This window comes from Rissa tridactyla, chromosome 2 (genome assembly GCF_028500815.1).
Source record: "Rissa tridactyla isolate bRisTri1 chromosome 2, bRisTri1.patW.cur.20221130, whole genome shotgun sequence".
Classification (NCBI taxonomy): domain Eukaryota; kingdom Metazoa; phylum Chordata; class Aves; order Charadriiformes; family Laridae; genus Rissa; species Rissa tridactyla.
The window spans coordinates 130733104-130758555 of NC_071467.1; the positions used below are offsets into that span (position 1 = coordinate 130733104).

A 25452-nucleotide genomic window follows, 5' to 3' on the forward strand; every position below is an offset into this window, starting at 1 on the left:
TAAGTCTTCATTAACAGTTTACCTCATCCTGGACATGTCTCTTTATTTGCAATCTCAGACACCAGTTTGTACCCTTGTTGCTACATGTTGCTTTTCATTGCTATATGTACAGTATTTATTTTTTTTTACATTACATTAAAGAAATGTACGTTATTTTAGGAATATTTTTAGAGTATAGGAATATGTGTTAGACCTGGAGAAACTGAGCTTTCAACGTGACATGGTACAATGGTCCTTTTAATTTAACTTCTACTCAGGGTAGAAGAGAATTTGGCCTTACAGTTTGTCAAAGCTCTTCCTGAGCATAGCCTGAATTTTAGATCATGAAGATGAGTGTGGGTGTCCTGGTTTGAGGGTGAGGACCAAAAACTAACCATCTTTTTAATTTTCAACTGAAAACCAAGGCAGGATTTGGCTACACGCTAGATACCAAAATTTTCATACAAACTCTAACATGAACAGAAATTAGGAAGACCCAGGTAGGCGATACTGAAGAATGTAACGGGGAAGACAAGATTCTTGCTTCCCAGCCAAAATATTAGTCCTTGTTTTATAAAGTTAGATGACTTGTCAGTGTGGGAATGAAAACCACAGCAAAAAAGTATGTTGTGGATGGATTATATATCTATCTGATCCTTTTCTAAACACAGTATGGCCTTCTACTTATCAGTTGGGCAATTCTGACATCTTTTATGTAGTTCTCTTCAATCACTTTCCCCCAAATATGTTGTTTACCTGAGGGAATTATTTACATTGTGGAAATGTCTGTAATTTGTTTTTACCCGTAAGTTTTTGCTTTAAGGCTAACTATGCTATAATACAAAGAAATAAAGAAAGAAAAGTTTGATTCCAAAACAACCCTAACTGTTTTGAGTGTTTTGTTCCTTGAGAAAATGGTAATGCTGAGACCGGGTTAATATGATAACATACAGTTGGCTAGTCTGAATACAAATGTCTTTTGGCATGTTAGTGGTTTATTTGAATGCAAATTGTTTGGTGTTTAGTATCAATTACAGGTTGAGTAATTTTCTGAAGGAGGAGGAAAGAATTGATACTTAGCTTTCTAGTATGTAATGTTTGTGAATGCCAAGGAATGCTCTGTACAAATCATGTTTAGAGCAGGCAGTTGCTGGAAATGTGGAGAAGTTAAGTATGTTTGTTAGAAAAAGCTTTAATGTTATGCTTTGTTCTTGCCATCTTTCAGGACCTAACACATGAAGCCTTTGGGGTATTTTTGTATGTCCTGACTGCATTGTTGGCCTTTAGACAAGACACTAAATGGAGACGTATGCTCAGCTCTAGAAATTGGCAGGCATTATTCTGTTGCTATGCAATGCAGTAGACTTGGCAGAAGCTTAAGAGAGGGCATTTGTGGGACACAGTGAGGAGGAAGAGAAAGCAGCATGCCTGAACTGTTGTCTTTCGACCTGTCTGCTTACTAGCTGTTATTGCCAGACAATTCCACTTCTGTTTTTAGGTATTTGGGTGTTGCCTGATGGATGTTAATTTTCATCTGCGCTGTGAAAAAGTTATTTCACAAACTAAGTAATATTTTGAAAATTGTTTGGTCTATAAACTTTATGGAGAAATAGTGATGATTTTAATCCTGTCTTGACATTGTAAATGAAGTATCTTAAGTCTAGCATTACTGCCAGATTTTAGTAGCTTGTTTGCAGCCTTTACCCCCAAAAGATTCTTTACCTTGATCTTTTTCAGATGGGCCTGTGTACCAATGAAGTGCCGTCTTCTTCATATGATTGGCCTACAGCATTTACTTGCTGCTTACAGTCAGGACCCATTAAGTAGAAGTTGATGCACCAAGTTACTATAGTGTTATTTTGTATTAACTGACTTTGGAAAATACTTATCATCCCAGTAGTTGCATGCAGATAATGCTGCTAATGCTGTCTAGAGATAGCAATCGCTTTACCCTGGGATTAGGATCTCTTGCAGGTCCACATGAGAAAGTTGTGTCACAGTTCGCAGTGCTGCCCTGATTTGTGAGCTTTGTGAGCTTATGACAAATGAGAAAACATCTTCAAAAGCTGTGTTTATTTAATTTATTTTTTTTTAATTCTAGAGGAGTAAATTTATCTTTTTGCAAAGAATTGGGTTCTGTGTCTTTGTGTGTATAAAAGGCTTTTAAAGCACACATTATCACAGAAGTGTATTTAAGACTGACTTGGCACTAAAGACACTACTGGCTGAGTAAGGGATCTAAATTTAACCTTTAAGAATTGTGTCGAGTTTGTCCTCCGACTGATTTCACTGAAAGTATGGTAGAGATTCTCAGCTTGCAGTCCAGAGCAAACTTTACTAGTAGTTTCACTGATGCTGCTGTAACATTTCTGTCTTTTTAATTCAATATACAAAATATGCATTATCTAAAGTACAGTGGGTGAAATGTTTTCTTTTTATTTCTGATGCGATGCTTTCTTCATTGTAAGCATTGTTAGTGTTCAGATATTACCCTTTCAACTTTTTTTCCCTTCCACTGACTCTTGAAATTGTATCAGCTCCTCTTCTGCTCAGAATATGTTGTACTGCATTCTGCTGGAACTTCACAAAAATATGTAACAGCCTGATTTGTTTTTTCTGTTTTTGGAATTAAGATAAGATAAACTGGTTTCAATTCTTTTGTAAGTACGGTTCTTTAGATCCAATAATGAAATTTTGTTAGAACTCTCCCCTCGCTGTCTACTTTAGCCAAGATAGTCATCAATCAAATGTCAGACTGCTACTTGTTAATAAGAGCTGTCATGTAGAGAACTGTAGTCATATTAAGTTGGTAATAAATAGTAGAATAAAACATATTTTTGTAGGAACCATGGTTTGGAGCTGGTTAGAAAAGGTTGGAGTTCCTATTCCAGCTGTCATTTCAAACTGTTTCGTCGTATAGTACTACTTCCATAAGTTCCAGCTAACTGTTAAGTGACGGAAAGAATATTAGTAATAACACTGACAAATTGAGACTTCAGCTCCCTAGTAATGAAGTAAAATGTGAGTCCTTGAAGAGTGAATTGCAGACTTATTCCCTGTATGGCCAAATCTGTACTTAATATGGAGCAAAGAAAAAGAAAGTTTAAAAATACTGTGAAGATCTATTCTTTGATTTCCTTTCAAAAAGCAGTATGTTTCACAGTTGCACCTTAAAAAAAAAAAAAAAGACACCTCTCAAAACTGGAGAAGTGAATGTATTTCAATGGCTTGATCAGACTGATAGCAGAGGTTAAATAGGCCAAACAGAATAACTTGTGAACCTGTTTCTCCTACGTGGACGTTGAAGGTTTATGGCAGTGTCTTTTCCAAGGGAAGCAGAAGAGAGGGCCTTGCAGAAGATTTAAGACTATGTCTGTGCACACTAATGCTTGCAAAGATGATTTGAAAGATGTTTTAAGATTAGACTAAATAATAAAAATGAGTTGTTCAAAGATTGCATCTCTTAGCTTGTAAATTCTGTTTTAATAAGAAAGCATCATCAATATGTTTGCCAGAATAAAGCTGGTTAATGGACCTCTCTTCTGTTGGGAGAGCCTTCACAGAGCTACTTTTTAACTGGCTTTCCTGTGTGTCTTTAGCTTTGTGCATTTTTAGAGAAATACAGTCTTATGACTTTATGGGAGTGGAAGAGTCGGTTGGTTGATTCAACATCTCTAATTTGAGAGATTATGTAGTTTTTTTAATAAACAGAAGACATGAAATAAGGAATCTCCTGTATTCAGTGGTAGAGAGGTTTTGTTTGGTTTTGGCCTGCTAATGCAGTGATTGGAATATCTGTTAGGATCCTTGAAACACTGTCAAGAAAAAGCAGGTTCATGAATTTAGACGTAATAATTCTGACCCTGTCCCCTTCAATGTTCTTGTTGTTGAGGAATGAGGGCAGATGTTCTTGTTGGTGAGGAAAAGATCTAGAGGCATAGCAATATTTGCTCCATTATTATTTATGGATTTATGCTTCTGTGCTTTATTTTTAAAGACTGAATCTGTGTACTCAGAATGGCCTCAGTGTTCTCTGTGCTTCTGGGAGTGAGCATAGCATTTTCACCTCACTTCTGCTCTTCTTCCGTCACTCTCTGTCTTGCCTAATCTTTTCTTTCCTGACATGTTTCCTAATTTCTCTGTTTACATTTTTGATGAATGCATTTGATCATATTAATTTTTTTGAAAGTTTGTGGTCTAGGGATGGTAGTAGAAATTACAATGTACAACCTAATGTTACAGGTAGTCTGAAACATGTTATTGAGTTATTCTGAAATTTAAGTGAGGTAAATGCACTGCAGGAAGTGACTGATAACAAAAGAAGGGAAGGATTAGGTGAACTGATTTAGGGAAGCTGAAATGACGACAAAGAAATACTTTGAAATCTGAGATGCCTAAAATGCTTCTGATTCCTAATAACTTAAGTATTGTTAAATAGTTTAAAACATATGTTTGTCAAAATAAAGCTAGTTTATTAGACCTCTTTTGTTGGAGAGAAGATGGAAAGGAATGAAGATCTGGAAAATGTTCCACATTGGCAAAATGCATATTTTGACACTGGGGAGGGAGGAAGTGTAAACCCTGTGCAGAAATCATGATGTTGGCAGCAGTTGCTGTTGCAGAAGTTAGATAGCACATTTACTGATGTGCTGACTTTGCGAGGATATTTTTTTTTCTTTGAGTCTATTATGCTTTTTTTTTTTAATGGAGAATGCAACAGGTAGCAGAAGGCAAGGAAGAATAAACAGATTTGTTGAGAGTATCATCTAAAAATGTCACTGGGGTGGAGACAATTGTTCCTGCAATGACTAAAAGGGTGGAATGACTGATTTTATTAAAGTATAGTGTATATTTTGGCTATAAAACTGTGTGTAGTCTGGCCAACTAGTGACCAATGTGTAGGGAAACATATCTGTCTCCATTTATTTGAAGGTGTAAAGATGAGTTATTCATACTGGCTCAGTGGGATATTACCAGGAATAATAGGCTGGAAATTATTAAGGAAAGAAAAATTCATGCTGTGTCTACCAGGAAAAACTTCCTAACAACATTCTTCATGCACTGTGGTATAATTTTCCAAAGGAGGTGGTTGAAGCCAAATATCTCGACATGCTTTAAACTGTACTGGGCAAAGTGCTAGGAGCTGTTCTGTAGGGAAAAATCTTTAACTGGCAGAAGGATGGCTACATGATCTAATAGGTCTTTTCCATCTCTAATGTCTACAATTCTGTTGTGTTCTCACACATGGAGTTCAAAAACAGTTAACGGAAAACTGTCCAGATGGAAGTTAAAAATCCCTGCGGCACTCTTCGAAAAAGAGTAAGGGATAACTTGCAGAATTAGAGCCAACATTCCTTTTTTCAGTAAAACTGGTTCTAATATCCATGCCTGTATGTGAGCTGTTACCGCATTCCTAATAGCTGCTCTGTTTGCTTGTGGTTACTTTAATGTCTGGCTCATACTGTCAAGTGTTCTGAGATACACAGAGTAAGAAAGATCGTCATATTTCAGCCTGTCATAAGTCCTAGGGAATAAAAATTAATTTAATTTAATTTTTTAAATTTTGATTGCTGCTTCTAGAGAACTTTTAAAGTTAAGGAGTTGCAGGTGGTGTTTGGAAATGTTTCTGGAATGCAGTGATGACTTCGAAGCTTTCTACAAAGTTTGGTTTGGTTTTAAATGTTTGTAGGCTTCTTTTTCTCTCTTTTTGCACTTTAAACGGAGTCTCTTGATCAAAGTGTGTATTTTTCATTTAGTCAAAAATCCTAGCGTGACTCCTGTGCTTGGGATAGTGGGGATGATGAGCACCAGACCTTAATAACCCTCTGACTCCTACTGAGTCCTAATTCCATACTATGCTAAATGTGGATGGCACACGTGTCGGCACCGAGCCCAGCACCACAGCCCACCAGAGCACCAAGTACAAACTGGAAGGTGCAGCACAGAGTAGAACTGGGAGTACACGGTGCCTGCACTGCAGCCTTCAGTGTGGGGACAGTCCCCACCAGCTACAAGCATTGGAGGCGCCACTGGAGAAAATGCAGTTTATTCTTAATCTTAATGCAAAGCAGTTGTACGTGCAATTCAGTGTTGCCTTAAACAGACTTTTTCAGTCTGTGGGTGCAACTCCTGTTGTTTAAAATAATAATAAAATAAAAAAAGTCCAGAGAAAATCGAAGAAAACTGAAGATTTAGAATTACACATTTTATTTTGTCTCTTATTCAGCAAGGGACATCTGCAGATCTTACTCTAGACACATGACAAGAAACACTGACATCCTAAGTACCTTAATCAAAGTCTTAGGACACATTCATGCAAACTACTCTGTGTTGAAGAAGACTCCTCTGTAGGCCCATTAAACACTTAAAACAATTTTAAAGGAGTAGGAAGAAAAAACTCAGATGGGGGAAACTTTGCAGGCAGGGACCACTGCCTTTGTCTTGTAGTGCAGGCCTTTGAAAGTAAATTGTTTGTTGATCCCCTCAATGGCTGAATCCAGGATCAATAAGAATGAACGCTGATCTTCTGTTGAGTCACATCTAGATGATGTTAGTATTATGAGTTACTTGTGTTTCCTTTTTAAAGTCATGGTGATGAGTTGGGCAAGGATGGGATTTATGTGTGACGATATTCTCTGATAGTCCGGAGCCATTCTATGTCACTGGTTTGTTGCAGAAAGTTCTCTTGTAGCGGAGGGCGTCTTTATGTTTTCACAAGTCTCTTTAAGTTGTGCTAATAAAAAAGGGGAGAATGTTCTAGCAGAAGTGCTCCCTCTGTGCTTTAAAGAAATACCTCAAAATTACTCCGTATTTACCGTGCTCACTGTAGTATTGCCCATTGTGAGACAATAGATTGAGTTTTTGTCCTTAGCAAGACTGCTCCTGGTTAATCCACAGAGAGCTCGCAGAAATATCAAGATTTCCTAATTCTTCCTCCTCCCACCACATTTAAAAAAAAAAACAACATGATTCATATGATTAAATAAAAGCATTTTACTGTTGCCTTTTACTGTTGAAAAGCATTTAGAATTCAGCTGTGAGCATACAAACTATGTAAATATTCACCTTTCAGTTTGTCCAACAGTATTTAGTCCTGTTGGCTGCCCACTTCGATCTACTGAAATGCAGAGGACAGCAGAGATTCATGTGGTTCCAGAGCTGAAGAAAACGTTTTTAACTGCAGTTCTCTTCATGCCAGACACAACATAGGACCTGAAGTGAAACCAAAATTACTTACTGTACTATATTTGACCTACAACTTTAACCCTTAAATCTTAATTATTGTTTTCATTCCTGTAGTTTCACTGGGAAACAGTATGTGGAATTTCCTAGACCTTAGACAGTTTTAACCTCTATCTGTTCATAAGAAGAGTTCAAGGATGGCTTGTCAGGAACAGAGTTAACTCATGGAAATGTAACCCTGATGCTGACTGTTCAGTTTCTGGTCCTGGTTCTATAAGCAGTTGTATTTTAATTATTCTGTACTGTGGAAGAATGTTAAATTTGTCTGCAGTAAAAAGGGGGAGGAGGAGGGGGAAGTGTGAAACACTGTGTAACACTTTATTAAAACCTTTACGTATTTTAAATAAATCCACATAATGACTTGATAGTATCCCTTTATGTTTAACTGTTGGTAAACTAATGGGTTTTTTTAATGTGTAGTTTAGGTCATTGGCAGCAATACTAATCTGACATGTAATTATTATCCATTTGCTTTATTTGATATGAGTTGCTGCAAACTGTGTAAGATCCTAGTTACACAGTAACTATATAGTTTAACCGTATGCAGTCAGAAGCAACACATTTTGCTGTCATTTTGGTTTCAATCAGTTTTTCCTTTGCTTTCTGAGAATGTATAGCGGGAATGTGTAGCTCATCACTCTTAGTACATTTGCCAGTGTGAGTACAGAGAAAGTCAACAGACTTTTAGTTCTGGCTGAGGAGCATACTACTTGTGTTTCATTTGTGTTAGATTTCTTGGTTTTGCTTAAAATGATGACTTTTCAGAAATCAATAGACAAGTAACTCATAGATAATATGTACAGATATATGACTATACATAGTTAGCTCTTCAAACTTTAATTTCTGATGTCCAACATTTTTCTGATTAAACTATCTTCCAGAATCGCTACAACTGCTAGTAGTCCAAAAGCAGTATTTGGGAGCAGCTAAATGCTTTTTGTCTTGAATAAGGTGGTTTATGTCGAGTATGCTGTAAGAATAGGGATTTGCTCTCTCTTTTTAAAGTTGGAGGACAATTGGAGAAACGAATCTTCAGTAGCGTTATCAGCATGTGAAACTTTGTAATAGAGCTCTAGTTAGAGTAAACTAGGAGTGTATATAACTCTACTATTTCTGCAGATGCTCATCTTGTAATTTATATTTGTGGGGAGTTAGGGGTGATGCTGGGGCAGTGGGAAGGTTTTGTAGCGGAAGCGCTAAATGGGAAGCTGATGTGAATTTGGCAAGCAGGAGTTTCCTGAGATGGAGCATCCTCTTAGCAGCCTTGGCCTGAATCCTGGCTGCCTCTGAGGGCTCCCACCCTCTCCAAGGTGGAAGTTCCCACAGAGCGCACTAATAGCATCCCTCACTGCCTCAACATATCATGCTAAGGCGTGAGGCTTGACTGCTATGAAACAATGCAATAAATGCCTCCCAGGGCAAAAATGAACGTACCTGAGCATCTAAATGCATCATTCCTGTGCTAGAACAAACTGGACTATAGGAAGGCTTTTCTATTAGCGTTGCAGCGACTGGCACGCCTATTAAAGAAAAAGGTGATTAATCTGTTACTGTTTGGTCACTGGCACTTTTTTCACACTGTGTTAGTGTGCTTAGCAGTTCTTAATACTAAATGTGACTATGTGGACTTAGTATGTTGTTTTCCTTAGTAGACAATTATACCAATCTTGAATGGAGCATTTTTTTGGCAACTGGGTTAAAGGATTCTTAGAAGATTGAAACAGTAGGCAGCAAAGCTTGTTAAGGAGTTTTTATTTTACAAGCCCTCAAGAATTCAGAATATGGCTTGCTTACTACTTTAAAAAGTCCAAACGTCCCTTATAGACTCCATTTCAGAGCCAGAATCAAATCTATGCTATACTTGTCTGAAAATCCAAACATGCACTCTTGGCCGTTACTATTTACTGAATCAGAACCCTACTGTTTCCACTTGCACTGTATCTAATTTATCGTAAGTGACCACAAAAACTAAAATTATTTATATGTTGGCACCTAACAGCTCCACTATAGTTAAGGGTCTGTTGGCATTTCCATTATAAACCTTCCCTTTGAGAGGTTTATAACTTGGCGGTTTTACTTTTGCTTCAGGCTCAAATGTGCCATTTTCATCCAAGCACAAATTCTTCTACAGAATTTCATTTAAATCAGTTTGGCCATTATTTATTTTAGAGTGTGTATGCTGGGGAGTGGAAGGGAACACAGTATTTAATTTTGGTTTAAGAAGCTTTTTGGTCAGAGTATATAATGAAAGAAAAATGGTGCTTTTTGTTTTATTTTGTAGGTAATTAACCCTTCCTTGGATGTGTCAAAGTTACTAAAACCGTGCTTTTTCAGGTTGCTCCCAGTGCTCGCATGCCACACGTCCACTCCCACCCACCCACCTACACGTCTCGCGTACCCCTACCCAATGACATGCTTTGAGGAGGCATCCCCTGGCTTTTGGCAGGGAAAGGTTTTTGGGGAGTGGATGCCGTAACACATAGTGGATGTTCTGTTGAGAGGCCTCAAGCCAACCAGTCCAACCAAGGAAACAGATGGAGCTTAATTGGAAAAAGACAGGCCGAATGCAGTTGTCAGTCAAACGCAACCCTATGTGGTTGAGAGTGGCATTTCCTATGGCTCTGCCATTTCTTGTGGGATGTGTGTAAATTACTGCTTGGGTGCAGTAATCCTCGGAGTGTAAAAGTAGTGCGAGTTGCCGGTTTCCCTTGCTGCTGAATGCTGAACCGCAGAGGAATTTCGACTCTTTTTTTAGTCATAAATTCTTACCATAGTACTGTATTATTATGCTAATTAAATTTTTGCCACACGAATAATACATATCTATAATGTATCAGTACTAATCATAGTAACGCAGTACCAGTGTTCTTTTACATCGTGGTTTAAGAATACAAAGAAGGGAAATCGTGTACAGAGAGGTAGAAGCTTTTATTAGACCAAATAATACAGCTGAAAATAGAAAACAAGTTTCTGAGTCAGTGCTTTCATCACATTGCACAAGAAGCAGTAAAGTACAATAGCTTTTCTTTTTTTTTTCTTTGCTATTGAGTTACAAGAAAAAGCTACTCACTGTAAGACAAAGTGGGGAGAGAACACATGGTTTGGCAGCTTCTTGTGTACTCATCATTTTGGGGTCATCTTTTTTCAGGTAGTTCGTGCAGATTACTGATTGGACAAACAAGTAATAAAACTGTTTTGTTGCATTTTGTCTTCTGTTTTATTAACAAGAGGGAGAACTGAAGCACGAATATAGTTAATTATGGTGACAGATACCAACAGCTTAATGAACCATAGGGCACTAGATCCCATTGAAGCATTTGAAAGTCTTCTCCATCTTGCTTTTTTCCTCCCTAATTCCAGTTGTTAATGAATTCGTAGGTCAAAATTCCAAATCTTGAATGTTTTAGAGACAACTCATTTAAAATTTTATTAATGTATCTTTAGTTTGTTTGCATTTAAAAGCACTGAAGGCTAAAACTTTAGTATATATTAAAACATACTATTTTCAGCTTTGGACTCTGTAAACAGAAGCTTACAGGAGCAGCATATGTCACAAGACACATGATTAGTTCATCACTATCAAATCTTTAATTTTAATAACATTTTCACTGGTATCCCTTTATTGCTAGGGATCAAGAAATTTTAACTATATGCAGTCATGGAAAAGAAAATTATTAGAAGTACCTTAATAGAGCACATCTATAAAGCTCCAATTCGGCATAAAACACTTAAGCATGTACTTAAGTCCATCCTTTTCCATGGGGATTTAGTGCAAGTTGAAGAGGTGTGTCCTTAGTGTCTGTTAAGTGTTTGTGGGGTAATCTGTCTGTTTTATACTACTGAGTTATTATCTTTGAAACTCAAGGGTTTCAAAGCACTATGTAGAGCTGACATCCTGGGCATGCTTTGGCTGGGCTTTTTGTAAATCAGCTTTTGTAAGCTGATTGTTTTAATTATTTGGAAATATCCTTCATCACAAACTAAGCATAGAGGATTTATTGTTTGGTGTCACCTAAGTTCAAGGATTTATTGTTTGCTATTTTCAGCATCTAACCTTGTTGATATATAATTTAAACCTTGTTGAAATATAACTTAGCACAATGACTTATATTTCTTTCTGCCTTTCTTGGAAATGGGATAGTATTGGGTTAGAATATTTTATGGTTATTTTCAAAGCAGCGTCTCCAGCAAACATGACCTTGAAGCAGAACTATATATTTGGGCTTTGCAAGTTGTTATTTTTCATTACTACTCTGTTTATGTCTCTAAAGCACAACAGTGGCTGACTCAATTTAAATGCTGTCCCTCACTTCCTAACTAATTGAAGCAGAAATTATGTCCCCTCCCTTCATCCACTCTAGTAGGTGTATTACTGTTTCTCATGAGGTTGCAGCTATGACAACTTGAGTATCCTCTATACTGGCTGATGAAATAAAACACATTTTCTAAATTCCAGTTGTTGCTCTGGATTTCCCATGACAAAAAATACAGGATTTTGAGGTATGAGAGAACTGGAGAAGGTTTATTAGCTGAAAGGTACTTGTCTGTAAGTGCCTGGCATAGACTGCAGTTGCAAAGGAGTATTTCTTTTATTGGTGTGTAGCTTTAGTGTAGAGTTTTAACTGTTCCTAATGCCCATGAACTTTGTCTGCAACTTCGCCAAGTATTATTAGAATACGTACCTGTACTGACAACTCTCACTAGGAAGGTATCTGCTCTTGGTCACCTGTGTGTGTTGCTTCAACTGGATCTGAACTTCCCAAGCTGAGGATGTGTTTTTGGAGGGCAATGCAACTTGGATACCTTAGAACTCTGGAGCTAATTTGTGCAGCCCATCGTGACTTTGCCTCCCTAATCAGGTAGTTCCTATGAAATTTAATTGTCACTATGAATGAGTACTCACTATGATGAGATAGAACTCCATAATTTTAATGTATTTAAATAAACTGCATGGAAATTAAACTTAGGGAGGGGGAAAATTAAGCTGGAGAAGTCATAGTTCAGGCATGAAGGCCCTATTTTGTAAGTATAGCCCATTGGCTGTCAACATTTTGCTTTTCCTTAAAAAACAAACAAAGGAAAGCAAACTAAAAATAGCCAGAAAAATGTAAATGTGCTCTCCAAAAAAAAAAAGTCCCTGATTTTCTTTTCTTGTGTTAATTTTCATACATTTGTGGAAACTTTTCCCAGTATTTAGAAATAGGTCAGTATTGGCTCATACCCGCATGTGTTTTAGTGTACATGTTCACTACAGAAGGATTTTCAAAAATGCACAAAGTATATTACATGCAGGTGTTCCTGTTAACTCAAATGGGAGATTATTTCAAAAATAAAACCTGTGGCTTAAATCTGAAGTTACAGGAAAAGACATACAATAAATCTGGTGTATTTAACTGATGATAGTGGAAAGGCTATCAACAAACATAAATAACTGCTGCCCCTTCTAAAATATAAGAGATTAATTTATGTTATTACAATACAGTAAAATTGTATACCTTTATATGAATTAGCATTTTAGTTATTAACAGTTAGTATTTGAATATTTCATTTTCTCTTTTGTCTTTACATTGACTCCATGTACAGCTCAGTCAGCAGCAATTTGTTAGTATGAGCTTCTTAATGAGCGGAGATGTTGCAAAATGAGTTCTACGGACTTTTTTCTTGCTTTCCTTAGTACTGTAGTATAGTTTAGACCTCTTATTCATTTAGAAAAGTAAATAAAGATTTAATTGCAGTTCTCCACTCAGTGCTAAGCCAGATACTTGGCATACAACTGCCATAAGAGTTTCTTTTCTCTGCCTTGCAATGACCTTAACTTGACCTAAAATGACTAGTTTCTGTAGGGATTGCAATGACTCACGCTCAGAAAGTTTCTTGTCTGTCACTTGGTGGTTGCTTCGTGTGTGCGTGTGTTTTACATGACATCATAGTGTCTGTTCAATCAGTTCCTAATGAAGACAGAAAAACTAGTTCCACATATTTTAGTGCAATTTGCATTAAACTGCTTGGGTATACTCAGTGGAGCAGCAGAGACATCTAGACACCGTGTTTTTCTTTTTAAATAATATAAGCTGGAAATACAGTAGGTTTGAGATATCCGTCTGTTTCATTACAAATCCATTTAAAATACTAATCATAATTCATGTTCCCTCATTCTTTCCACATTTAGGGGTGTTACCTGGGTTTGGAATAGCCATCTGTCTCAAACTATCCGCATATTTAAAGAAATAAGAAGTCTTGGCAGACACTGGAACAATTAATTGGCTTTTTCAGCCAAGTCAGGTTAGGAAAGTATTTTGCGGGGAGGGGGCCGGGTGGGAGGGGAATACAACCTTCTGGTTTCAAGTTTGAGTTCTATTAACCCTTTAGGAATGGTAATCAGACTTTTCACTAAGCACAGTTCAAAGATTCTAATCTATTAATATGCAGGACAAATATGTTTTATTAGGGAGAGATGCCTGGGATGAGATGGCAAGTGCTGAATCTAAATCATGACGGGTGTAAAAATCTCTGAGGTGAAATAAGCATTAGGATCTGTATGAAAGAACTCTGACCTCCTCCTGGTATATACTTTTAGAACAGAAGAAGGAGGAAGGTGGCATCTGAGGCACAGGATGATGCCATCTTCCTGTTGTTAGGTTAAAATATTTCAGTGTTGGACTTGCTTACTGCATTCCACACCTTGGCTTAACCACAGATGCTTAGTTAATATTTTATTCCCAGCTCAATAGGTTTGCTTATTTTCATTCTAAAACCCGAACAAGTACTAAACACCAAATTTTAATTACATGTATGTCCTTGCATTCCTGAAATGTTTTGTTTAAAGTACTGGGATTGTTATGCAGTCTGTACAATTCTGTGTACCTTTTGATGCCAATGAACAATTTATGGCAAAGAATTTTCAACTGCAGTTGCTTTTAACAGTTGGGTGCTCTCATTCCAAAGACTGTTTGTTTGTTTGTTTGTTTCAATTGTTCTTTATGGAGTAAACTACTAGTAGTTTAGACTGGAAATTGTAAAGTTAAACTTTTTGGAATCGTTACTGCCCCAAGTGGGAATATAAACCATATTGAACAAAATTTATTTAGCCTATTAAAAAGTCAGCCTAAAACTACATTTAATTAGTTTACACTATTACATCACTTCTAGTGGGGAGTAGAACTTATGCAGAGTAAAAGGAGCTCTATCAGGTGAGATGACTGTGGCCCATATGGGGCTTTAAGATAATGATGAGTTTAAATTTCCTCTTAGAGCTAAGTGAGAATAAAACTGGAGGCAATAAATACTCTTGGCCAAAGCCATTAAATGAAAAAGCTGGGAATTCTCCAGCTCTTGACTTAAATTGTTTGTTTATCAGCTGGCGCCTAGTCTGGAGTCAAGAGCTGGAGATTTCTATCTGTGACAGAACTTTGAAACTCTTGCAGGACACTTTCATTTTAACTTAAGGTAACTTGAGTTTATAGCTTTGGCTTTAAAGATTACTAATGATTTACTCATTTCCTTACCATTTAACCAGAGAGGACTTTTTCCCAGGAAGGGATCTGTGTTTATTTAGGGCCTTTGTCTGCGGAGGGATTAAAAGGCAGCCCACCAGCATTGTGAACTTGATGGTAATAAAAGGTCACCAACACACACCATAAAAACGTTCTTACTATGGAATTAATTATACAGTGTAATTTTACAAAGCATTTCAGTAACCCTCCTTTCAGACTTCTGCTGTATTTGATTTTTCCTCAAATGGGGAAAAATTCAACTTTTGGCATTAATTGTGCGAACTAGACTCTGTGTGTATGTGTACAACTGTTTACAGTATAATATACTCATCAGCAAGTTCAACTCACAATTGGAAACAATTGTAAAGTTCCAGCTGAAGTTAGATATGGACATGTGAACTTTAAAACTTAAAACAGTGCACACTGGGAACATGAAAATGAGAGAGAGAGAGAGAGGGAGAAAGAAAAAAGACTTGTTAGCTAAGAAACACAAATTATTAACTTTAACATTGTTGCCATGTTTGGTATTTTTATAGAATATTGCATATTTTCCAAGCCATTAAGCACTGTTCAAACAGAACCCTGTTATTTTTTCTAAGCCACCAGGTGGCATTGCAGCCCAGCCTGCTCAAAATAGGCAATTGATAATTTATAAAAAGATTTGTACAGAAGACATTTCTCTCCTCCACTCCATTCATTTTCTCTAACTTTTAGGGCTTAAGTTAGAATACCTGGTAATGATGATTAATATTTCTAAAACCAAAAGTGATTTAATTCTAGATTTCATTTACAAAAGGTAAAAACTGTTAAAATTGCCACATCAGGGTATTAGCAAAACATTTTTTGCTTTGGTAAGGTGATAACAACAGAATTGTGTTCCTGTTTAACTTAATGAATTACCTTAGATTCATCCACTGTGAAGGTCAGCATAATTTTCTAAAAGCTGTGGAGTAGGCAGACATAGAAGAACATGTAGAGGAATCCATGTGGTTTCCTGTGTCGAGTGCAAAGGTATGTTGCTATATTCAAAATAAGGATGAAAAATTACAATTATGAACTTGTTTTTTTTCTTCCTCATTTGCCTTAAAAAGATATCTTTCCTCCTTTTCCAATTATCATTAAATCACACCCTCCACAGTGTTTTATAAATGGACAAAAGAAAGCACAAACCCCTGAAAAATAACTGGAAAATCATATTTCACCAATTAAATTATTAAATAGCTAGTAATATGTGTCATGTGGCCTGTTTGACAAATTTAGTACAATAACATAGTCAAAACCATAGTAAATCTCTAGTTTGAGTAAGGGGGAATTTTTTTCCCCAGTTTTGTATTTTTTGAATGTGTACTTTTATGCTTTCCCCTGAAACGGATGAATTTAAAGTGCTACTGCAGTGATTTATCTGCAGTTCTACTAAGTGCCACTCTTCTTCTGTTGCCCTTTTTCTTAGGCCATTTAATGGGCATAACCCGTTTTAAGAAATGTATATGTTTTCAAAGTAAGTGTCTCTGACCTCCCACCTTGTTCAAGTCCAAACGTATATGTTTTGCCATAGTCTGAGTATCTGAGATGCAGCATAACCAAAATACTAAAAATTCAGATACTAAGGAAATAAGGAAAACTTCATGTGATAGCTTAGCTAATGCTTTCAACAGATCATACTTCAACATTGATTTCTTCCCTAAGAAATGAAGTAGTAGAATAGGTAATTGAGGCTTTTGACCCTGGATATTAAACTTTTAAACTTGATACAACAGTCTGCCTCTAAGCTTTGTTGTATACTGATATTGCTACTTACTTAACATCAAAAAGCTGTGGTAGTTTGCCTTTATAGATTGCGCCTGTGTTCTGGAATTGCCTCCTGCTGTCCTTGAACTGTTTCTTAGTTTAACGTGTTAGATTTTCTCATCAAAGCTTTTAAGGACGACGTTTAGTTAACACTTGTTTTATCAAATCTGATACAGTAGACTGGTTTGGAATAAAACTGTTCTTTTCATTAACAAACACGATAGCTTGACAGGCCTCTTTCCCAGCACATCATGGGTTTTTTGTGTAATGATATGCACATGCAGATTTTACATTGCATGTAATCTTTATGTTTGCCCAGTTTGCAGTCATTGCTCTAGGACTAGAGTAAATGACTGTTTTTTGCCAAGATTCCAAAAGTAAACTGGCCTCATTAAAAATAATGGTTGCTGAGAAAAGAATCTCTCTAAGTTGGAGCAGTTTGCTTCTAGACCTGTTTAACCATAATACAGTTTTGATTCCCTGTCTGCCGGTTCAGTTCAGTGTGACACCGCTGCTGCTGAGAGCTGCTATGGGATTCACAGCACAGAGGTGAAAAACAAGAACATCCGGCTAAAGGAAAAAAAAATAATAATAGTATCCATTTAAGATCCAATGCATTGCTTGAGCTAGCTAGATAAAAATTGGGGAGTGGGGGAAGAAAGGAGAACAGAGTAATAAAATGTCGTTTAATCATAGAATCATAGAATGGAATGACTTCAGAAAACACAATTCTCTTTGACTTTTCATTTGACTTCAGTAATATGTAAGTGTATACATATTGTGTCAAAACCATGGCAATGTTGTGTATTGCTTTGCCCATTTTTAAAGTGGTTTGGGAAGCATTTTTTAGAATAGAAAATTCAATAAAAGTGTATAATGGGAATGTTTAATTACTATAATCAGTTACAGCTACAGTCATTTTAGAGTGGCTGGATTTTATAGTATTTGTGTACTTACTGCTTTAAACTTTACACGAGTTATTTCCTACATAGACACTTCTAATTTTTTTTCATCCTTCTGTTTGTAAATGTTTTTGGCTTGGCTCAGTAAAAATGGAAATGCTTAAATATGCAGCATGGGGTCTTTAGAAAATTTGAAAAATGTTTGGCTACTTTATTATCAAAAGTTGGGGTTTTTTGAGATACATCTACATGTATACAAAGGATGTGGCTGTGCATATGATTTTTTGCAGCTGATGTTCCTAGTAATATTTTGTTTTAACCCTACATGAAATTTCAAAAAGTAAAGAAAGGCCTTTTCTTAAGGGGGAAAAATGTCTTCATATTTCCAATGACTCTCATATTTGTAGCAGATGTACTGGAATCCCACTACTAAAATAAAACAAAATCCAATTTTTTATTTTATTTTATTTTTTTAACAAAACACTAGCTAGTGACAAAGTGAAGATACCACATTAATGATAACATAGGAAACTCCTAACCTCTCGTTTATACTCCAGCTCATATCTGCTTGGAATTAAATGTAGAGGAAGAAATTAAAGCTGCTTCTGCAGAAAACACCCTCAAGCTTTTAAAGTAGATGCCTGGGACCATTGTTTTCACCATTTTCTGGGATTAGAGAATTATAGTCTTCTGAACTGGGTGTAAAATAGATAAGTTTCAGAAAACCAGCGAGTTTCAGAACTGAAATCTGCAGAACCTGCTTGATAAGCAGAATTCACAGCTGGTGCCTGTTGGATAATGGAGCAGGACAGAGAGCAGTTAGGAACATGTCTTCAAAGAAGCGTAGTGACTTTTCAAAGGTCAGTCCTGTTACTCATTTCAAACGTCTTTCTCCTGTAGTTATACTTTCCTGTACCTTTGCTCAGGGCTGTGCCTGACCGGATGAAGTGTGACGAGGTTGCAGAACTTCTCCCTCCCAGGACACCAAGAAACTCTAATAAGAAAAGCTGTTCTGTGGGGAAGTGGGGTATATGCTGGAGTGTTGGTGAAGCAAGTGGTTGCAGCGTTGAACAGAGCAACTGGAAAATAAAATCCTAATTCTTTTATGGTGTTGTTGTGGTCTGCTTCATTTGATGAGAAAGAGGGAAGAGAAGGTGTCGGAGAACATCTTTTATGTGTGTGTTTGGTTTTCTGTTTCACGTTATTACTCTATTGAAAATGCTAAAAAAGGTACTCATTAGAGCAACAGGCGAGCGGGTTTTCCGTCTTGAAGGAATAATACACATCCTGGAAAACATGCATTTCGTCCTTCGCTAGTTCGTGAACAAGGTGGCTGATATAAATACTTTCAAATTTTTTCTCGTTTTCTTAAAAATAAAACATCTGTTAAATTAGGTGACAGCTGAGAAAAATTGATCGTGAAATTTTAAGTACATCATTGCTTGTTCCTAATTTGACTTTTTTTAATGACTTCAGAAATAATGTTTCAAGCAAGTAATAGTGTACATAAACTGTTTAAAGTTCTCACCTATGGACTATATACTTTCTAGCTGCTAGTAGATAGGACATGTTAAATAGTGTGCGTGTGTGCATTTATATCCATGTTCTTTTCTCTTATCTTACAGTGCCCTACCTTATATAACAGAAATGACCCAATAAAATGAACAACAAAAAGTGTAAAATTTCCTTACAACAACAAGAACCTAAAATAATCATTTTATAATGCCAATGAGGTAGCTGACTGTGTGTGTTATTGGGTAATAAGATATTCTCTGATGTGTTTACTGCATTCAGCTTTCCACACAAATATGTATTGAAGCCATAAAACGACAGTAATTGTAGTAGTATACACCATACCTTCTTGTTGAATTATTTCGTGGCATTAATGATTATCTAGTGAAATAATTTTTGTTGCTGCTATAAAAATTTTATAGAAAGGAGAATTGATAGATTTTCAGTTTGTTGGGAACAATTATGTTGTGATCTCAAATTTTGTATCTGTGTAAAATCATTTAATGGTTAAAAGTTGCAACACTGCAACACCTCACAAGACTGAGATAACTTTGAAATTATTTATATATAAATAACATATATAATGTATAGTATTATAGGAAATTCAGATTAATATGATCAGACAGTGGAAAAATATGTCACCATTTTTTGCAAAACTGACATTCTTTGTCAGTTCCACCCAGTGTGTTGAATGGGGGTGGTTATGTTCTAAACATAGTATCAACACCTAGCCTTCTTTGATAGTGTCAGGTTTTGTAACATTTTACATAAAAATCAATTAACTTTTTGTTTTAAAAAAAAAACAGTTTTAAAGTTTTTATCCGTATTGCTAGACTATAGGAAACTTATCATTTTGATGGTTTTGCAGAAAAATTAACCAGCATAGTACAAGTTATATCTATTACATTAGATGAAACTATAGTTTGTCATAGAATTAGATTTTATTATGTAATACTTAACAATCTTCCTTATGTTTTTCAAGGCTGACTGACCTGACTGTAGAATATGTCTGTGTTCATCCATTAACCTTATTTTTCTTTTGAGTGACATACTTGTGTCCTATATTATGAAAATAACCTGTATCCTTTGAACACCAATAGAGTAACAGTAAGAGTAATCAATAGTAAGAGTATCAAACAGTAGGAGTAATCAGTACTTTACCCAGGGTATGCATGGGAAGCAACTAGAAGATAGTACCTGAGAGCTGTAGATATTGAATGACGATGAACTACTGAGCAATGTGGTTTTCTTCTACTGACAGGCCAGTTTGCATGACTGAGGGCATGGATGTGTATGGTGAAAGAAAATGAGGATGGAAGGGATGAGGATGAGGATGTCCATTTTTACTTCACAGTAAAAATGGACAGGCAAGTGAGGTGTTGGAGACTGTTTTGGAGGAAGAACATTCTCTAAAGGCAGGAATTCAAAAGGCAAGGAGAAATAAGACTGTCCTAGAAGTCTTACCTTAGCCTAAAATTTTCTCCTAAAGTTTCTTGGGGAGCAGGGGGTGCTTGACTTTTTTTGGAGAAATTTTTTTTTAAAGTGAGAGCAGTGTGCTGAAGATGCTTCACCTGTGGTTTTATTCATGTAGTCTCTGCTGCATGCAGCTCTCCTAGACAGGTGGACCCTGAAGAAAAATATCTTAAGTAGAAAATGCTATAATGAGTATTGGAGGCAGAGTGTGACACTGTTGGACTGTGAACTGCCCAAGAAAAAGCTGAAGTGTCATCCATGTATGTAAGATGGATCCAGAGTTTCTAACTGGAACCAGGAAGGAGGTCACAGGGAAGAGAGGGTACTGTACACATATGGGTGCTGGCTTGGATGAACTCAAAGTGCTAAAGGTTTATGTCTCTCTCGAAATGAAGAATAGGAAGCTTTTATGTCTTGTGGGAGGAGTTTGTCTGAATGAGTATATTATACCATGAAGGAATAGCTTTGTTAATGATAAGCTTGCTTGACTAATAGAAAAACTATAGACCTATTGGATGAAGAAGATTCCTCAAGGCTTTGTCATGGGCACAAACAACCTGAGAAAGCATTGTAAAGCTAGAAAATCTAGAAAGCAATATTGGTTAGTACATCCCAGACTACTTCTTGCATGCCAGAGCTGTTCTGAAATCTATCTATTTGATGGGGATGTCACTCGTTGGGACAGAAAATACCAGTATACTGTCCTGGTGTCTCATTTTCAGCGAACTCCTGATTTATAGGGACTTCTGGAGGTCATCTAGTCCAGCATCTCCCTTGAAGCAAGGCTGTTGCCAAGATTTGATGGGGTACGCTGTGGCTTTCTTCGCCAAGTCTTGAAAAAATCTTCAAGGATAGAGATTCCACCACCCTTATCTGGTTAACCAGGTTCTTTGCCAAACTTCCCTCCTAGAGAAGAGGTTTTGTAGCCAGTGTGCAGAGGTCAGATACAGATGTCAGAGTTATATCCCAAAATGCTAAGGAAAAGAAGCACATGTAAGAATGAAAATTCTTTGCAGGTATACTTTTCTAGTTAGTCCTGATATTCTGGGGCTGTGACAGATCTGAAACTTCTGTGTCTGGTTTCATGAACACTATACCTCATACATATTGTTGGAATTTTAAATATAACTGTTCTGAGAGTCTCGGAATTGGTCTTAAAATATTGAACAGTGCCAGTGATCCAAAGACACATGTAGCTGAACTTAAGATTCTCATTATCTAAGCAGTTTTGAAAATACACTTTGCATGTCAAATTATGTTCGGGATCCAGAATTCAGACAAGTTGATACATGATCCTATAATTTCTTAGAGCATGTGGTTTTTGGTTTTCACTGTGTGTATTCAGTCACAAATTTGGTAGCTTGTCTTTGCTTGGATAGGTAGTAACAAAGCCAAAGGAAAGTAAATAGGCAATATATAGTTCTTTTTCTAACTCTGCAGCCTTCAAGGAACTGTTAGCATTTTTAGTCAATAACCCCTTGGATACTTCTGTGAAAATGAAAAATTATTATATGATTAGGACATCTGTAGTGAACCCATGACAAAGCAGTTGTTAAGTGGGTCTTTATTGTCTGATACCATTTTTCTTAGAGGTAGGTCATTTTATCACAGTGAAAAAATCTTCCATTCTTCATTGATCAGGGTTTTCTTGTGTGCTAGCATTAATAAGTCCTGGGAATTCCTTAAGAGTGGAAGCTTAATAATTATCTCTTTGCTGTCAAAGAACTAGTCTAGTTGATGCTTGCTTTTTGCAATGTCTAATGTCAAGGTTCTATACCAGTAATTAGTACCAACACTTCCCACATACTGAATTTATGGCACTGTGACCACATTTTTACATATGTTGAGGGATACTTCAGTAACCCTTTTAACATGAGCATATTAAGAAATATCCTCTGTTATCTTTCCCTAGAAATTTAGTTTGCTGCATTTTTGTTTTTTTGCTGTCTGGCAGTGAGTGTAATAAGATCAAATTGTGTTATTCTGGCAGCAAGTGTAATAGGATCAGATTGTGTTATTCTGTAATGCTTTTCACCTAATTATACATTATATTTAAAAGAAAGAGCCTTGCCATGCTGCCAATATAATGTGGAAATACAAACTAACTTCTGTTGAAGACCTTTTTTGGCTGTCAGAAGACATTAAGTGTCCAGATAACACAAAAACACTGTCCTGGAGGCCTGACAGAGTGCAAGTAAGCTATTGATACTGAATCTTTGACCTTATGGTATTCTAGGAATGGATGATCAAAGTAATTACTTTTTTTCATGCACTGGTGCATGAGTAATTGATGAAAGTGGGGTACCAATAATATTTTTTTTAAATGCTACCTGGGGGCACTTCTAATAGGGTCTCAGAAATTAATTTCTCTTAATTTCTGACTGAATAAGAATTAAAAGTTTATAAGAACCTATTTCGAAAAATGCCTAGCAGAAGCAGTGCCTGCAGCACACATGGATGTGTTACCAGTCTTACCAGCAGTACCAATGTATTTTGCTACAGGTCAGACAGTCAAGCCCTTTTCTGACTATAAGCAATACATGAGCCATAAATCCTTATGCCTAAATTTCAGTGTCCTCCTCTGTCCATTGCCATAATAATTGAGCTGATTCTGCTTTATTTTTAAAGCAGAAAATACAACAAGTGTCTTCATTTGAAGCTCTCTTTGTTTATAAGTGTTTATTTTTATTTATATATGGGGAAAACTACACAATCTATTTTAGCTTAGAGTGCACTGTGGTTAGTGGGTGCCTTCATACTCTTTTCTTTAATTTTCTTGTCACAGAATTGAAATCTATAATCTGGGAGTAACTGCCATACAGTTTCCATACCTTGTGTACATACATCTGCTGGTGGTGGATGAATATGGTAGATGGTATTTGCTGGAAGCTGTATTTATCAATGGAAAGGAATATCTCTTGGATAGCTAGTTTCAGAATTAGCACACCTCTAGTAATAACAGTAAAGACTGTGAAATCAGCTCAGGTCAGTGAGGGACTCATACAGTGGGGTGCTATTGGGAGAGGAATGGGCTTCTTTGCTCAGTGTCTGTGTAATTTTTTAAGTGTATTTGGGTGTTGGTTGGAGTTTCTGCATTGTGCTGTGTGGTGGGGATTTTTTCTGTGGCTCTGCTGGACCTTGTTCTTTCTTTGCCACCACCCCACTTCTGTGACATGGGAATTCTGGCATGATTCATATATGCAGTGTGTTATTACACCGTGTCCAAAGCCCAATGGACAGACAGACTTCTGGCTAACCACACATTGTATGCGTGTGTTCTGCTGCCAGAGATTTGGCCAGATTTGGTAGGACAGGACTGATACTCCGCTTTACTTGTTTCTTTTACTGCACTCATGCCATGGAGTGCAGGTTCTTCAGGTCATTTCCACATTTTGTGTCTATAAATACTTGTTGCTAGTGACATTTATTTTCAGTCAGCTGTTTTTCATTTGAGCACTGATTCTAGTTTGCCTCCTTTTAACTTTGAGAAAGATGGGTGATTGTATTTATTCTTGAGAATAAACACAAAGAAAATGTAGTTATGAAGCACCCTTCACATATTCCTGGTGCTTCAGCCTATGCTATTTCATTAGCTTTCCTACAGATTGTAAATTCTGTTTGAGTGAGAGCTTTCGAGAATGACATTTAACATCTTACATAAATGGTTAGTGCATTAATATTCAGTGAAAAGGCCAAAGAGTAGCAGGAGATAAGGGTTAAACTCATGGGCCCTCTCCAACTCCAGAGTTAAAGTACAGATCATAGAGATGGTTTTTCATACCTTGTGATGAAAAGAGTTGATGTCTGTCTGGTTTGATGACATCAGTACAGCTTGTTCTCGTGGGAAATAATCTACCCAGCAGATCTGTAGGAAGGAGCCTATATGCCTCTTCAGCTTAATATAGTCAGCGCTATGCATAGATACAGAGATTACTGGAGGAGTTTCCAGTAAAGAAAACTTTGCTTTAGGGGTTTGAAACTCTTGCTGGAGAAGTACTGCCTCAGTGAATGTTGTGACTCACTGGGGTGATGAATCTTAAGGAATATTGCAATTTTTTCCTCCTGACATACCCTCCAGTTCTGCCACCTGAGGTTTAGCAGCATTTCCAGACTACCTAGAGCACAAGCACCCTTCTTTATGCAACTCATGCGATTTTACTGTGGGAGCTAAAGTGACTTTACCAAAGTTCGTCTACTCTTTTCTCTGTTGGCTGGGGAGATATTTATAGAAATGCTCCTGTGGGCTCCATTTTTGGCAGTGGCTCTACCTTATCACCAAGACCAGCACTATCAACTTTGAGTCATTAAACATGAGAGAAATTGATTCAGTATGATGGGAGATTTGGAATGTTGCTTTCAAGAACAAAGGGAAATAAGTAATTACAGAATCACGGAATGGTTTGGGTTGGAAGGGACCTTAAAGGTCATCTAGTTCCAACCCTCCTGTCCATTTCCATCTCTGTCCTTGCTAAGAGTGCAGGAGAGTGTTTATCCTAATGATTACTATCCCCTTCCACTTGCTGCAATTATTAGAGTATCCAGTGTGCTGGGGGGGGCCTGGCCAGAGCAGCTATTCTTTTGAATAGATCCCTCGGCTAATACAGCTAGAGCAGAGGCTTGATCAACATAAACAGGACGACAGAGTGACAGGAGAAAAGGGAGGACATGGGTGCTCTAGTGAAAGGGGTGGTATCAGACCACCATTATGGTGGGCCTATTGCAGCAGAGGTTTGGAGAGAACTGAAGGAGTCTTGCACACGGTTCGCTGCATGGTACTGCTATCCCAAACCCATGACCTGTGTGTTCAGCAGAACCTTAAAAGGGAGTGTATTAAGCAGGAAGAAATTTAATACAGTGCTTCCTGCTTTGAAGCTAAGATGGACCTGTTGTAAGATTTCATTTTGCTTGGAAACTGATCCAGTGGGCTGTACGCCACAGCAGAGTGGAAGTGGCCAGAGTAGAAAAACTCCTTGTAACATGTGCAAAGCAAATTGCAAAGAAGCCATTCAAGGGGGCAGAAGGAAGCTTTCATTATCTAGAATGATTGAAAATTGTAACTAAAA

The 25452-nt window shown here is 37.0% G+C and overlaps 1 protein-coding gene and 1 long non-coding RNA gene across 2 annotated transcripts in view; both read left to right on the forward strand.

Annotated features, from left to right (window-relative positions):
* HIBADH (3-hydroxyisobutyrate dehydrogenase) overlaps positions 1–25452 on the forward strand; it is an 85999-nt gene that overhangs the window by 16204 nt on the left and 44343 nt on the right. The window lies entirely within an intron of this gene.
* Positions 6–25368, forward strand: LOC128905356 (uncharacterized). Its single transcript, XR_008464854.1, has 2 exons — positions 6–13503; positions 18331–25368. It is a non-coding gene; the product is annotated as an uncharacterized LOC128905356 (long non-coding RNA).